Here is a 12996-nt window from a genome sequence, read left to right as displayed (position 1 = left end):
CGGAAGACGTACCAGGCAACGAGACTTTGCGTAATCGCAGGCTAGATTCGCTATTCAACAACCGCTGCAACTCCTCATCCTGGGCTTGCGATTTTGCCAATTCTTCGAAATTAATCGAGTGGTTAACCGTTTCCACTCTGGACAGTGCATCGGCAACGACGTTGTCTTTACCGGAAATATGTTGAATATCTGTAGAGAATTGCGCAATGTAATCTAGGTATCGGAATTGTCGAGGAGAGCATTTATCTAATTTCTGTTTGAAAGCGAAAGTTATGGGTTTATGGTCTGTAAAAATCGTGAAATGTCTGCCTTCGAGCATATGTTTGAAATGTTTTATTGCTAAATAGATAGAAAGTAGTTCCCGGTCGTAAGCTGAATACTTCTTTTCGGCAGATCCTAATTTCTTAGAAAAGAATGCTAATGGTTGTCGTTCGTTGCCGCCGCTACTGATGTAAAACAGCTCCTACGGTGTAATCAGAAGCATCGCAGGTAACCGACAATGGAGCGTTGACCGCAGGATGAGAAAGCAGGGTTGCGTTTGCTAAACTATTTTTGGTATTTTCGAAAGCCTGACGCGCTTCCGAAGTCCAGGCTATCGGGGTCTTGCCCTTTAAATTGCCGGCTAGAAGGTCGTTCAAGGGTGCTTGAAAGCGAGCGGCATCTGGGATAAAACGGCGGTAAAAATTAAGCATTCCCAAGTACTGCCTCAAATCCTTCGCGTTTTTCGGAAGGGGAAATGACTTTATGGCTTGTACCTTGCCGGGCAAAGGTTGAGTGCCGCTTTCATTTACCCGATAGCCTAGAAATTTAACTTCTTCCTGTCCGAACGTGCATTTATTCGGATTAACAACAATGCCATAATCTTTTAATCGTTTAAATAATAATTCTAAATGGCGCAGGTGATCGGCTTGGGATTCTGAGGCGACCAAAATGTCGTCTATATACGCGTAACAAAAATCGAAACCGCGTAAAATTTCGTCGATAAAGCGCTGAAATGTTTGCGCGGCATTTCGTAACCCGAACGACATGTACGGGAATTCAAAAAGCCCGAACGGCGTTGTAATGGCCGTTTTTCCGACGTCTTCCGACGCAACCGGAATCTGATTATAAGCTCGGACGAGATCTATTGTGGAAAATACCTTTTTGCCACTCAGTTGTTGCGCAAAATCCTCAATGTGACGCACGGGGTATCGGTCGGGAATTGTCCGTGCGTTTAACGCTCTATAGTCACCGCAAGGCCTCCAAGCTTCTTCGCCCTTCTTCGGAACCATATGAAGGGGTGCTGACCACGCGCTCTTCGAAGGACAAGCGATGCCCATCTTCACCATCGCGTCGAACTCCTTCTGGGCAGCCCTGAGCCGGTCCGGTGCAAGCCGCCGCGGCTTGCTGGAAACGGGTGGTCCAGGGGTTGTCTCGATGTAATGCACCGTTTGGTGCGTAGTCCTCATCGGGGTGCCGCTAGGCCGTGTAAGTTCCGGCATCTGCATCAGGAGCTGGTGGTAAACGGTAGTCCCTGCTACTGTCTTCACCGACGGCGTCTCATCCTCGGCTCGTGTTCCGCGGACCGTTAACGACGTTGTCCGATCGACGAGGCGACGATTGCGGATGTCCACCATAAGATCGAAGTGATCGAGAAAGTCTACCCCGATTATGGGTTTTGTAACATCCGCAACCACGAATCGCCACACGAAATCCCGTCGTAGGCCGAGGTGCAGGTTTAACGACACTGTCCCGTAGGTGTTAATTACACTCCCATTCGCCGCCGCCAGCTGGTACTCCGATCTTTCTCGCAATCCGCCTAGCAGGCGGCGCGGAAAAAACGCACAAATCGGCCCCGGTATCCACTAAAAATTCCGTCTTCGAGCTGTTGTCTAAGATGAAGAGGCGGCGTGATGCTGGATTTGTGTCGCTGGCCGCCATCAACGACTCCCCAGGTCGTTTCCCTGATCCGTGGCGTTCCAATTGCACGGTGCAACGCACCTCTGCGCGGCCGGACCGAACCGCCAATGGTACCAGCATTTCCCTTGATGGTCCATTTGTCCTCCCGCGGGCCGCTCTCGCGATCGCGATAGAGATCGTCTGCGGTAGCGCGAGTTTGGATGATTTCGGTGGGTCCACCTGCGACGGGAAGATTGCCCCTGGTCCACCAAGGATTCACGGATGGCAGAAATTTCCTGCCTCAAGGAAAGAGCCAATTGTGACATCTTAATGTTTAACATGGCCTCGATGCTCGGGCCCGGCGGGGGTATTTGGCAGGATGCAGATACGCCCGTAGTCGCGGCCTCCGTGACGTGTACCCGCGGTGTCATCGTATCCGCGACAGCGTCTGCCAACTCTGCTACCTTATCCAGCGGGGTGTCCCGCTGCGTGGATAAAATCACCTGCATATTAGCAGGTAGTCGGCCCATCCAAAGCGTCCGCAATACACCGTCCGAAAAAGCCGTACCGGCCAATCCGCGCAGGTGACGAAGAAATTGGGACGGTTTTCTGTCCCCGATTTCCTCGTGTTCCAATAACCGTCGCGTTTTCTGTTCCTGCGAAGCACTAAGCCGGCGAATAAACTCATTTTTGAGCGTCGTGTACGGATCCGTGGCCGGAGGATTCATGATAATGTCTCTTACTTCCGCGGCGTGTCGCGCACTTAACGCGCCGAGAATGTACCCGAATTTCGTGGTCTCCGACGTTACATTGGATACCTCAAAACTTCTCTCTACCATCGAAAACCACATCTCCGGGTCTCCCGGACAAAACTCGGGTATCCGTACAGCGACGCGATCAACTGCCAACGGCACACCCGCGGATGTCCCTGCGTTAACGTTAGGGTCAGTCATTTTACCAGTCTTGGTCACAACAAAAAAAAAAATAGTTTCACCGCACACACACACCGCGCTTACTATTTGTCAGACCGTGTCCTTTTCTTATGTCCTTAACACTATACACTTATTTCTCTACCCTAACTAATATTGTCCGTATACGAAAAATGTCCAAATTTTCTTAAAAAAACTTTACTTGCGCGGCGAGATCACGTCGGGGTCACCAATGTGGGATCGGGAAGATAATGACTCCGCTCTGTTCCGTTCCGCACAATTGTATTGTTGCTGTCGTACAACGACGTGACTCGTGGTGCGGGTTACGCTCGACTCTCTGGTACGATCATCGCCACCGTACCAAGAGGCCTTCAAAAACAAAAGACGGTCAGAGACGACGACAACGGCTTTTCGGCTCACGCGGCTCTGGTCGTCTCGTGTGCAACCATCGTCTCGTGTGCAACCATCGTCTCGTGTGCAACCATACATTGTAGCGGCTTCGAACGGCTAAGGCGTATGTGGTGCCTTGGCCGCCACAGTCAAAATAGAATCAGGTTTTGAAACATCTATTTTTGCTAAGAAAAATTGTCGAAATTTCGATATTGAAAATATAATATTTTATTTTAAATTATATGAATTTTATATTAATAATATTAATATTAAATATTTTGTTATATTAATAATAGTAATATTAAATATTTTTTTATATTAATAATATTAATGTTAAATATTTTGTTATATTAATAATATTAATATTAAATATTCTTTTATATTAATAATAGTAATATTAAATATTCTTTTATATTAATAATATTAATATTAAATATTTTTTTATATTACTCAATAAAAATTGAATAATATTCATTTAAAAATTTATAAAATTAAGAATATTAGTATATAAAATAAACTAAATTTAAAAAAAGTTATTTAATATATAATAAAATTTATTATATATTAAATAACTATTTTTTCGTTAAATATAAAATTTAATCATGTTTGTTTCGTTATGGTACTTATACCTGGCTATAGTCAGTGACCAGAGTTGCTTCAAGGTTTCTCTGATAGATGGCCGTGGCTCTCATTCGATTCTCGCAAGTAAAATAGCAGAATGTTACTTTCATATAGTCATCGCCGTGGTTGAGAGAAGTAAGATCATACTTCACAGGATCATTTCTGTAGTAGATCTAATTTGCTCTGTGTCTAAACGCAGAGTTGATGCAACCACGATGGGGATCGATAGCTCATTTCCCTGAGCGTGAGGGGGACTCGAGAAGTTGACGATTTCTCAGTCATCGATGATCGTTCACCCCTTGTACTCAGTATGGGGGGCCTGGGAAATGGAGCTTTCTGAGTGGCCCGCTTATTTATTGAATATAAAACGTAATTTCTCTTTAGTTTTTTTGAATTATTAATAATTGCATTTTTATGGTTGAAATAACATCTTGAGTAGAGAAACGAGATTTTCTTAAGTTGTGTTCTATATGACACCTAAAATTGTAGGTCAAAAAGTAAAGAATGAGGATTTTGACCCCCCTTTTGACCCCCCTTTTGAATGAGGATGCAATTTCATGATTACTCGTAGCTCAAGCATATTTCCCATATTTAAATGACTATAATCCCTATTGACAATATTCTTTTATTATGATCATATTATTAAAAATATTTCTAATCTTCAATTTTGTAAAAACATGTTGCCTACGCTCCACATCTGCAATACATAACATATGACACACATAATTCTCTCTTTATACGAAGAAACATACTCGTCAGAATAAAAACATTTGTGCAAATAAAAATGCACATTATACAAACTGTTTCACGTATATTCTTTAACATTTTTGCTCTCAAAGATAACAGTTTTCACAGAATATTTTCTATTTTCGTGTCTTTACAGCATTTGTAGCACTTATCTGCCGTTTATAACGAAATATTTTTTAATAATTAATAAATTCGCCATATTTTACAGCGTATCATTGTCAGTAAATTGCTGATGGAAGATACAGAGGCGACAATAGAGTATAAAAGATATTTTAATTAAAATTGATAATATAAATAAATTTTCGTGCACATTATTGATATAAAATATGAAGGGAATGGGTGTAATAAATTGAATAGAAAAAAAAAAACTTCCCACAGTTTTTCGCAGTCGGTAGGACTCGAACCTACGCTCCCAGAGGGAATCTGATTTCTAGTCAGACGCCTTAACCACTCGGCCACGACTGCTTGTGAGAAACGATATTTTATAGAAAAAAATATCTGAAAATTTATTAAGCTATTTCATTGTTTACAATTCATTTGTTTCAACCATTTTTCATTGAAATCAATGCTACAAAACCCAGACAAAATCAGAAATACTTGGAATAAATGACAATTATATTTTTTCTGTATAATTGGAGCATTGCCAATGAAACAAATTTTTTAATTTATCGAGGAACTAATCGTGATAATTCGTCACTGAAATAAATCAGTAATCACAAGATATATTCGTACATATTAATCTATTTTATATCCACGTATAATTATAAAAATTGGAATTTTAACTAAAAAAGATAAAATTATAAATATAAATAAATATTTATTACATGTATAGAGTGAAAGTGGAGTCTTCAGTGGCGACGTTAATTTATCGAGGAACTAATCGTGATAAAAATAATCATAATTCATCACTAAAATAAATCAGTAATCACAAGATATATTCGTAATTATTAATCTATTTTATATCCACGTATAATTATAAAAATTGGAATTTTAACTAAAAAAGATAAAATTATAAATATAAATAAATATTTATTACATGTATAGAGTGAAAGTGGAGTCTTCAACACTAATTCCCATACAGAGTTATAACATTAGAGCTCATCCTTCATGATGTCATATTTAATTTGTTAATTCTGACTTTATTGTTCTAATTTTCACGCGAAATGTAACCTTCTCGATGAGATTGAAATTAGCTTGGACAGAGATTGGCAAACAGCTGAACGCAAGTACTTAGCACGATCGACATTGCTGAAACAAAGGGGGTAAAAAGAAAATTACGGGTCTGTCGACATAATCAACAACGATAAACGGCTCCGAACGATACAAAGCGACCGGACAAAGGGAAGCGTAGACATTGCAGAAAAGAGCGGTACATCGAATCACGCAATTACCGTGGTGTGGGGGGGGGGGCTAATTACTGAAAGTAACGCCGATGATGCACCGCGTTTTAGCGGGGAGCGATCCGTCGACATATAAATTCACCCCTTAACTTCGTAATATCCCTTCTGCTCGCGCAACTAATGGCCGCGGTATTTGCACGGTAAACGCGTGTCGTTAGTTTCGTCCGGTGGAGGCTAAAGGCTTTATTTAACAGCAAACAGGAAGCATGTGCAGGGCAGGATACGCGACGTAACGCGGTATTGTAACCCCCCGTTCGGTGTTTCTGGTGACGCGTAACACGGAGGAAACGCCGCTGTGTCGTGTCACGGTGAATTATCCCGATGTGATCATCATTTTCTACCGTTTTATTGCTAAATCACCTCCGCGGGGGCCACTGAAATGATTTGCAATTAAAAGCTGTAAGCGCATACTGCCATTTCATTTGGTCTGATTCCTGAACAGTTCTACTGTCACTATGGCGGCGAAAATAATAAAAAATTCTTCAACTTTCTCAAATAGATGCTTTAAACAAACGAATCTGAGTCTAAATTTGGTTCATAATGGAGATTATTTATCCAAGGATTTGTTCCATCGTTCTTTGAAGCATAGAAATAGGATATTAAATTCGAAATTCGTCAAAATTCGGGGTCCTACTTTTCCCCATAAAGTATGGAATATTTTCTTGCGTGTGATTTAAGAATTGCCCTATTTTTGTCGCGTTAGGACTGTATTCTGGCTCTCTGTGCGTCTTCGTGGCTGATTCAGGCGCACCGAGGCGTTAAGCTGATAGCTTCGTCGCGGCGACACGCAAATGAGAGACGCCATAAAAGACGTTCGCCGTATAGAATGGGAGATTCGCACGATCGTACGGATAATACGAGCGGGGCACAATGCCAGTGTCATCTACATTCCTCGTTTGTCAAGCCCGTGTAGGGAGGAGATTAAGAGAATCTGTTTCTCTCCCTTGGCTCGTTTCCTTTGGGAACTTCGACGTCCTCCATCTTTCTTCACTGTCTTTTTGCTTATACTTTCATTTTTCTCAACACTCTACGTGTTTCTTCTCGTATTTTCCTGATTCTGTTTCCTCCCCTTTTTTCACCATTTTGCGATTTTTATCGTCGCTATTACTCACTCACCCTCGCTTCGAGACTTTGTTACGAAGCGTCTAATAAACCTCTACTGTATGTTGAAATAGAAAACAAACTTATTTACCGTATTTAAAAATATTTTAGACATTTATTTTAGAGATGGAAAGTGTTGTTGATTGACTGGTAACAAGAATATTAATTTTAATATTAATTTCACGAAAGTATCCGTGGAAGAACTTTGAGGAACTCGAAAAAGAAATCAATTTTTCTCAACTGTTTCTGCTCTACGTGTTTCTTCTCGTATTTTCCTGGTTCCGTTTCCTCCCCTTTTTCCACCATTTTGCAATTTTTATCGTTGCTCGCTTCGAGACTTTAGGGATTGTTCTCGACGTTACGAAGTGTCCAATAAGCCTCTACTGCACGTTGAAATAGAAAACAAATTTATTTACCGTATTTAAAAATATTTTAGACGTTTATTTTAGAGATGGAAAGTGTTGTTGATTGACTGGTAACAAGAATATTAATTTTAATATTAATTTCACGAAAGTATCCTTGGAAGAACTTTGAGTAACTGGGAAAAGAAAGCAATACAGGGCTCGTTTGCATGTTCAACAGAAGGATTGAAGGATTCTGTTTAAAAAATTGATTTCTAATTTCATTCAATTTTTCGCTTAATATTTCACGGGCCACGTAATTGACAGGGAATTCTGAAATTTGAAGAATAGAGACCAACGCTGACGAAAAATCCAGTGTAGCTGAGGTTGTCGTTATTCACCGATTTAATGGCTTTTTCTCGACTAATTGACAACGATGAATATAAAACTGATTTATGGTTTCTTGAAACTAAACTGTCTTTTACAATAACTCGGTGATTTACTGCCCCGAAGTTGCTTTTGAAAGACATTTTACTCCAACCATGAGTGAAAAAGGAATTACACGGGAAAGAAGGTAGCAGTTGCAGGGAGGTTCCGAGTTTAGAAAATGTTTAGAGCGAAAGGTGTGTGTTAGGGTCGTTTCCTCGTATCTCAGAGGTGGCCTCACGTTGGAGGACATTTGCCAGAGAGATCAGCCGTAAACCCCGTGTCGAATCGCGCTTCAGCGCAATCAAAATCCCGCGAATTAAAGTTACGGGTGACTTTTAGTTGCACTGGGATGACAAGCGTCCGTGACACGAGGCAGAACGAAAACCCGTTTCGCCGTAACAGTTCCAGGGGCGGATAAGGCAGGGCCCTTGCCGGAATTACGTACAAATGGATAGCGTTATCCAGTCGCGGGGGGCGCCAGTAAATCGTTTTATCCTGTGCAGCGTGCCGGGCGTTTATTTAAGTTCAGCTGGCGGGGGCCATTTTTCTGAAACTATTCCGACCGGGGCCATTACTGGCTCGGGACGAGGAGAACGTTAAACCGTTTCGGCTATCGTCATTGCGATACGATGCAACTTCTGTCCCCCGGGAGGGTTCTCCTCTCTTAAATACGTGATAGTTAACCCGCTCCCCCGACTCGTTCCTTTTTTAACCCCCCCTGTGAAATGTTGGAGGGTCGAATCTCGAGTTTTGAGCAGATTCGTGTTTACGGCAGGCGGTTTCGTTGTTACACATCACGATTATGCTCGAAATCCTGGAGATTTTATTAACTTTTGCAATCCATTTCTGAACTCTTGTTATTTCTCTACTTATACAGAGTATTCGATCACTGAGAATAATTTTAATGGGAGATTCTAGACGCCAAAATAAGACGAAAATCGAGAATATTAATTTTTTGATTGAGGCTTCGTTAAATAGTTATTAAAAAATTTCAAATCATTCTGCAAAAATTATTTTTAGCTGCAGAGGCCGAGTACAATCATGTTTTATTATTAGACATACCCCCGAAATCGTACGCATTTACGAGAAAAAAATTCCTTACCGAAAATACATGTCTGACCATATATTGATTGTTCCCCTGAAATTCAGCGAAATTGAAAAGTTTCAAATGGCTCTAAAAAAAATTATTTTCGGTTGCAGGGGTTAATTATAATCACTTTTGGCCAAGAAACGTACCCTCGAAATCCTACTCAGTTTCGGGGAAAAAATTCGAGAAGGTACTGAAATTTTTAGATGAAATTAAAAAATATCAAATCATACTAAAAAAATTATATTTAGTTACAGGGGTTAGTTACAAGCATTTTTTGTGAATAGAGATATCCTCAAAATCCTGCGTACTTTCAAGAAAAAAATTCGAGAAAGTGTGAAATTTTTCGATAAAATTAAAAAACTTTAAATCGTTCTAAAAAAATTATTTCTGGTTGCAGGGGGTAATTATAATCACTTTTGGTCAACAGACATACCTCCGAAATCCTACTTAGTTACGAGAAAAAAATTCGAGAATGTATGCAATTTTTCGACAAAATTCAAAAATATCAAATCGTTTTAAAAAAATTATATTCGGCTCCGAGGGTCAATTACAATCATTTTCGGTGAATAGACCAACCCTCGAAATCCTATCCACTTTCTAGAAAAAAATTCGAGAAGGTATGCAGTTTTTCGACAACATTCAAAAATATCAAATCGTTTAAAAAAAATTATATTCGGCTCCGGGGGTTAATTACAATCATTTTCGGTGAATAGACATACCCTCGAATTCCTACTGAATTTCGAGAAAAAAATTCGAGAAGGTGTGAAATTTTTCGACAAAATTAAAAAATTTCAAATCGTTCTGTAAAAATTATATTCGGTTGCAGGGGTCAATTATAATCACTTTTAGTCAACAGACATACCCTGGAAATCTTACTCAGTTTCGAGAAAAAAATTCGTGTAAATGGACAAATTTTATTAATCCTTTTCAACAGTAATTTTTGTTAATAACTCTTTAACGGAGCCTCAATCAACAAATTGGTATTACTGATTTTCGTCCTATTTTGGCCTCTAGAATCTCGCATTAAAATTTTTTCCCAAGAAAAAATTAATCGATTAAAATTTCCTCGACCAAAGACAATATTATTATTCGATGTTTTTGTCGTTACAATAAAGCTTCTCGATCAATCGCTAAAAATGGAGGCAACAAGTGGCAACAATCGACTTTCGAAAGCGCAATTACAAACACCATTAACAGCTTCCGCTCGAAACTTCTTCATCCCTCAAGAAGAAACACAAACTCGAACAATTTATACCTTTTTGCGGGGGATGCATTCTGATCGTCGATTTCAACCACACAGTTAGCTCACGTCGACCAAAAAGTATCAAAATTCCAGTCTTCAGCTTCGTTGCAATGATCAAACAACGATATCTATCTTTACAATCTCAAATTCTTTTCATTTGCTTTGTTCGACGTAACATTACAGTTTACAATTGTTGAAGATCTTCGTAATTCTCGCGTAGAAACATCGTAAAGTGGCTACACGGTATACTTTCTTCAAAAGTGCTTAGTAAAACGCAATCGTATTTAGCCACAGTCGCGTTTATCGATCATTCGAACAACTGGCTGTCTCAGGACTGTTTTACGACAGTCGTAAACGAAGCAGATCGTCGCGGGACGCGTTGTTCTTTTTCTTTCTGTGTATAATGGAACGTCTCTGCAAATAATGTTCCCCGAGCAATTGGTAGATGGCTAAAATTGACCAACGAGCTAGGAAATTGAAAACCCAACCTACTTCTAATCGATCTAACCCAGTTCTTTAGTTCCCCTATCTCTCTATTCACTCTGTTGGATTGCTAGCTTCCATACTCCTACTTCTGTTTCGAGTCAGCCGTCAACTATCGACTTTTATGGGACGAATTAACTTTCTAAGGGCGCAAGAATCTCGCAGCGTTGCATAGGAAAAATCTCACTCGACGCGAACTTTGGCTATACATTGTTGGAGGAGACTTTTCAAGAAAGTTTGAATCACCATGACCTCGGTTCGAGGCTCCCTTGGTTCCAAAGTAGGTCGACCTCTCGTCAATGAAGCTCCTCTCCCGAATAGGGCCACCATCCCCCATATTTCTCGTGTCCTAAAAAGGGGGAAAGCAGGGCGGAAGATGGGCGAGTAATGCATCCCGAAGCGGGACCTCGACAAGGGATAGCAGCTTCCGTTACACCGTAAATCCATTCCTTCCTTGTAAAAATTCACGGTCGTAAACGTTACGAGCGTTGTAAAATGCACGATTTAATAACATCGTTCCTCGACTTTTAACTTAATTTTATCCCTTTGGGTCTCCACAGCCCCGATCAACTAATGGAGACGTAATCGACTCAGATTTCTCACAGCGTATCGAACTCGTAAAAGCCTCGTGAATCTCGCGTCTGAGACCTCTGAGCATGTTCAACGATGCTGCATCGAAGGATCCATCGTCTTCGTACCGTTCTGGTCAAAACTGGGACCTCGTAAAAACTCGTAACTCGTCCAAATCCTACGTGGCCTGTGGTCGTAAACCCTCGCATAAACACCTGTACGGAAAAGCTCCGGGCATCCCTTTGCAACATAAAGCGCATTGTCCCCGAAGGACACGCAGGTTTCGCGTGCTTCTCTCGGATGTCGCGTTGCGCACAATGCAGCAACGAACTCGGCCAGTTCTCGCGCGACACCAATGTAGCCATCGTTATTGCTACTTTATTGCCCGTAAATCCTCCTCCTGGCGCGCGTATCCTGCCGTAGAAGGATACGAGCGTATCTTTTAACGGCCCCGCGCCAGAGGGAACCGAACCAGCATTCGACGACCACCAAACGAGACGAAAGAAGCCAGCAGTCTTTCGATCTCACGGAATGCTCAGCTACCTTCTAATTAGCGCCTCGAAGCGACTGCTTACGCGTTAACCCTTTGTGCAACCTGCTGCAACCTTCACGCGACGAGTCTGTTCTGAAATCCTTGTTTCGACTGTTAGTTAACCCCCAACTGGATTAAACTAATAATTCTTTGATATATTTCGATGTAATTGCTTGGAATTTTATGTAATCCTCCAGGTTGGTTCATCATTTTTTAAATGATTTAAAGGAGAGTTGATTTCTAGTTAAAAATTTGGTGAAAATTAAAGTTGAGTTAAATAATTCAGGCGTGAGACTGAGAGAATTCCACGATTATGAGACTACTCACTCGTCATCAAGTCTAAATAGAATAAATAGACTGTGGATCTTCATGCAAATTCATATTTTTGTTAATAGAATTAATGAAATGGGAGCTTTGTAGATGACTAATAATTCTTTGATATATTTCGATGTAATTGCTTGGAATTTTATGTAATCCTCCAGGTTGGTTCATCATTTTTTAAATGATTTAAAGGAGAGTTGATTTCTAGTTAAAAATTTGGTGAAAATTAAAGTTGAGTTAAATAATTCAGGCGTGAGACTGAGAGAATTCCACGATTATGAGACTACTCACTCGTCATCAAGTCTAAATAGAATAAATAGACTGTGGATCTTCATGCAAATTCATATTTTTGTTAATAGAATTAATGAAATGGGAGCTTTGTAGATGACTAATAATTCTTTGATATATTTCGATGTAATTGCTTGGAATTTTATGTAATCCTCCAGGTTGGTTCATCATTTTTTAAATGATTTAAAGGAGAGTTGATTTCTAGTTAAAAATTTGGTGAAAATTAAAGTTGAGTTAAATAATTCAGGCGTGAGACTGAGAGAATTCCACGATTATGAGACTACTCACTCGTCATCAAGTCTTATAAATTAAAATCGACACATTTTTACATTCACAAGGTAGTTTTAAAACAAATCTATTCCTTTTCGTGGCCATTACTTGTACGAACTTTAAACCGAATTAAATAGTATACTTTTTGGAAGCATTTTTGGAAGCATTTTTGGAAGAACAAAATATAGAAGAGATAAGAAAGAAAAGTACAGTCTGGAAACGTTTAATGAAATATTTAAATAATTTATCAATAGCTTAGGTCACTAGAAAGAAAGAGAAGATTTTATACAGGAAAATTAGTGAAGGAAGTGGAAACTACGGTCACTCGTTTGAATATATCTTGTCGAGTTAATTGTGTGAAAA

General features: G+C 40.0%; 1 protein-coding gene and 2 non-coding genes across 3 annotated transcripts in view; 2 read left to right on the top strand and 1 right to left on the bottom strand.

Annotated features, from left to right (window-relative positions):
* LOC122401899 (mannosyl-oligosaccharide 1,2-alpha-mannosidase IA-like) overlaps window positions 1-12996 on the top strand; it is a 667988-nt gene that overhangs the window by 150281 nt on the left and 504711 nt on the right. The window lies entirely within an intron of this gene.
* Window positions 3956-4163, top strand: LOC122401905. The gene has a single exon (XR_006259477.1). It is a non-coding gene; the product is annotated as a small nucleolar RNA U3 (small nucleolar RNA).
* Trnas-aga lies at window positions 4949-5030 on the bottom strand. Its single transcript has one exon. It is a non-coding gene; the product is annotated as a tRNA-Ser (tRNA).

Source organism: Colletes gigas, unplaced genomic scaffold (genome assembly GCF_013123115.1).
Source record: "Colletes gigas isolate AHSC1104 unplaced genomic scaffold, ASM1312311v1 Colletes_gigas_Sc00029, whole genome shotgun sequence".
NCBI classification, from domain to species: domain Eukaryota; kingdom Metazoa; phylum Arthropoda; class Insecta; order Hymenoptera; family Colletidae; genus Colletes; species Colletes gigas.
Note: the sequence above shows the minus strand (reverse complement) of the source record. Positions and strands in the feature narration are given on the sequence as shown.